General features: G+C 41.3%; 1 pseudogene; it reads left to right on the top strand.

Annotated features, from left to right (window-relative positions):
* The first annotated feature begins 428 nt into the window (after nt 1-428).
* Nucleotides 429-2,609, top strand: LOC129407263 (glycogen [starch] synthase, liver-like; annotated as a pseudogene).
* Nucleotides 2,610-4,085: the final 1,476 nt, after the last annotated feature.

Below are 4,085 nucleotides of genomic sequence, written 5' to 3'. Positions count from 1 at the left end.
TTTTTATTTCTGCTTTTTCCTAGTTTAGTTTGTCCACAACCTGGACTTCACTTGCATTTTAATCCTTTTTTGATCTCAGTATTAATCTTATGGACATGAATTTTCCTATGAAACCTGCTTTAATTAATTAATGATTTCGAAATAAACAGTTATTTGATGTGAATACTAAAATTGTTTAAATTTTAAATAAATAATCTTAATTAGAACTGTAATAAGGCAATGCTGGCTTCTAAACTGAGATTTCAAATTTCATCTAAGTTGAATTTTCTGTTTAGAAATTGGACTAAGGACAAGAAGTGATAAAGTGAAGGAAGGAAACAATCACTCTAAAATACCAATCTACTATTTAAAAAAAAAAGAAAAAATTTGTAAAATGAGAATAAAGTTAATAGTAATCCACTCTACCAAAAATAGTATGAGACGTCCCAATGTACCACATTTGTCACATTAAATCAATTGATGGTTTTCTGAAAAGGCGCTTGAAGAAGAGGCTGATAGGCTTCGATGCCAAGGAGTTTTCAGCCATCTACAAGTTACAGAACTTCCACGTCACCAGTAACGCAAACCTAGAAGTTTCCGTGAGGACACTTCTGTGGACATTTGAACTTTAACCTGGACGAGACTCTGTTTTTCTTTATCACCAGATGCTACGAGCTCCAACAAAGGAGCTGACATCTTCTTGGAGTCTCTGTTTCACCTCAACTACCTACAGAAGCTGCACTGCAGTGATGTGACTCTGGTGGTCTTTTTCATCACGCCAGCTAAAACCAACGACTTCAGCGTGGAGTCACTGAAGGGTCAGTCCATCTACAAGCAGCAATGAGACACTGCTCACTTGGTGAAGGAGAAGTTTGGTCAGCAGTTCTATGACTCTTTGCTCAGAGGTCAGATCCCTGACATGAACTTCATCTGAGGCGACTTCACCATCACGAGGAGAGACATTCACATTACACAGAGATGTGGCCTGCCTGACGTCACTACCTACGACATACTGGACAATGCTGTTAACCCCATCTTGACTAAGTGTGCTGCACTAGTCTCTGCAACAACCGGGTAGAGATCATCTTCTACTCAGAGTTCTTGTCTTCTACCAGTCTTCCTGCCCATGGACTACGACAACTTTATACAGCTGTGATCTGGAGAGTTCCTCTCCTACTACGAGCTCTGGGGATACACTCCTGACGAGTGCACGGTCAGGGGACATTCCCAGGGTTACCACTCACCTGTCAAGATTTGGCTGTTTCAGGAGGAGCATGTGACTGACTGCTGTGCTGTGACTGATATGAGATCTACATCGTGGTTTGCAGGTTCCAGTCTGCAGACGACTCTGTTACCAGCTGACGCAGTCCATGTTCAACTTCTGTCAACAGTTCTGCCTTCGAAGCATCATTCGACACAACTGCACTGAGCGCCCATCTGAGCGCCTCGTCTGGAGATGCCTGTGCTGGTTCTATGTCCACGCTTGACACCTGGTCGCAGTGGAGCCTTCCCAGGCCAGTACAAAGTGAACTTCATATGTCTTCTCTACGGACAGTGGGCTTCAGCATGCTACCATCCTACACCATGATGTCATGGGAGAACCAACTGAGGCAGTAACTGGCATGTCACTCATGTTTCATTCTACTGATGAAGATGGAGAAAAGTCGACCATGTCTAGACGTCGCTGGAAAAAAGAGACCCTGAGGGACAAGTCTGACCACCTTCTGCCACTGGGGCTTCAGAAGAGAGGGAGGAGAAGGGGGGGAGAAAAACATAGAAGGAGAGTATAGGCCATATGCTTTTTGAAAAATTTCAATTTTTATTCCCAATGTTTATTTTTGATTATGCTAATTTCTGTCTGTTTTGTCTGTTCTGTTATAGTTTCTATCCATAAAACTACTGGCCTCGGACAGCTGGACAAAAATGGCAGCCGACAATCAAAATGACAAGCTTATCATACAACTGAATTGGCAACCAACAATGGGTAAAAGACAATGAGCACTGAAATTAACAAAAAGTACAAAAGAGAAATGCCTAAATTTGTAAATTTTGTGGTATAATATTCAAGTAGAGACATTTGTTTGATAAAAGAAATTATTATGCAATTGGGATTGCCAAAGTTATACTACTTCTATACCATGCAATGGAAAATAAAGTTACATTTTGAAGGCTATATACAAATGACAATTTTAAACTGATAAGCCACTTAAGAGAGTGATTTAATGTTTCAACTAAAACTACTGAAATTGAAACAGGACAAAATTTGAATGAAAATACTTGGTTAAATTGGATGTTGCATCATCCCATGTCTCAGATCACTGGTAAAACAATTGGTTACTTCTGTTCTGACACATGCACTTATTTCTTAGATTTTATTACTATTTGCTGATTTTCAATTCTGACATCCCAAACCTGATGACTGGGTTTGATTAAAACCCTACAGATTTAACTTTTGACTTAAATATAGATAAAACTAAATTTAAAGGTGCTCCTTGCCTCTTATTCTGCTGTCCGAGAGTCATGTTTTGATCATGCATTATGTTATTCAAGTGTATTATGTTAGTAAAACCTGAGATGTGTTGTAATAAAGAGAGCTAAGATATTTTTATTGGTATTTACTCATATGAGGAGGTGACATGTCTCTTTAAACTTTGTTTTATGATCACACGTGTAAGTGTGATCATAGTTGTGGGAATTAATTTCTGTATTTTTAGTGTTTCATTCATGTTAATTCACCATGCAATGTGGAAGGGGTTCAATGTTCTTGTACATGTGTCATAAAGAGAAGTCAGTGTCTGAACTTTAAAATGTCAATGAGTTTGGGACATGTTATGATGGACTTTGTGATGTATATGAGACATAAAGGGGGAGTGTGTGAACTCTTTAACATATGACTATCTGTGGTTACACTGTCTGGGTCAACATTTCTGTGAATTTCCTGTAAATACCAGTTACAGTTTGTCAATATTCTGACGAGATGGTCAGTATAAAGCTGTCAGCTCTTCTTGTACTAGGAGAGGTGACGTGGAGAGATGCTGTGTGAATCAACTTGAATCAAGAGATCTGTACCTGTGTGAGCCTAATAAAGAGACATGTTTGTGAACACCTTTAATCCTTCTGGACTCTCTTTTAAAGGTTGTATGGAGGATTTTTTTTTTGTGTTTTTTTTGTTTCAAGTTGTCAATGATAGCATTATAGAGGTGCAGTAGCCTTGTAATTATGATGACCAAAAAAAAGAGAATAAAAATTCATCAACTCTGGACGTGGTGGGGCTAAACATTTGCCAATAGATAACGACATTGCCTCGTTATCTGTTAGCTGACAGGCTGTCAATCAATCTCCCTACGTTTCTAGCGTAACTGACTTGCCTGCGCGCAGCTGGTACGTGGTTTACGTACGCCTGTCACGCAGTCCACAGACGCAAGATGCACAGACGCTGTTTACTCCACCAACGCAACAGTTCTTAGCGGCTTTTTTTGACCTATATCTTCCTCACAGTTAGCACAAAGTTTGTTGCAATGGCGACAAGAATCCAGGAGCAGTTAGCCGCAAAAGAAAGTCCGTTTTTGAGGTCGCTGAAAGAAGAAGACAAGGGGAAAAGCAGCGAAGCCAAACTAAGGTGATTCTTGTAGATTCATTCCAGCGATGGCGCGACTGAAGCAGACGCAGGGTCTAAAGACTGACGCATTGGTCGCCAAATTACTCCTGGACAGGTAACTTCTGCTTATTATGAAAACGTACTTTATTTCCAAGAGCTAGTCAAACGTTTTTCAGGACACGAAAGCGATATCCTATGTCTGAAAACGTAATTTTTCAAGGCAAAGAAAGAGTCCGCTTGCTGCTGCGTGTTGTAGCTAGTTCATTCGCACTGAATCTCCGCGCAACCTTCTCTGCTCCCCTTTCCTGCTCCTGTCCCCGCTGCCCGTTCCGCTCTTCCCCCTTCTCTTCACTTCTCCGGGCACGGAATCTCCGCGCACCGCTCCCCTCTCCTCTCTCCTCTCCCTGCTCCGCTCTTCTCCCTGCTCCTCACTTCTCGTCCGCGAACGAAATGTCCGCACACCCGCTCCCCCCGCTCCTCACTTCTCCGCCTTGCCTAACCAACACTG

Source organism: Boleophthalmus pectinirostris, unplaced genomic scaffold, assembly GCF_026225935.1.
Source record: "Boleophthalmus pectinirostris isolate CB_2022bp ecotype Guang Dong unplaced genomic scaffold, ASM2622593v1 HiC_scaffold_9, whole genome shotgun sequence".
Classification (NCBI taxonomy): domain Eukaryota; kingdom Metazoa; phylum Chordata; class Actinopteri; order Gobiiformes; family Gobiidae; genus Boleophthalmus; species Boleophthalmus pectinirostris.
This window is presented reverse-complemented; position numbering and strand designations above follow the sequence as displayed.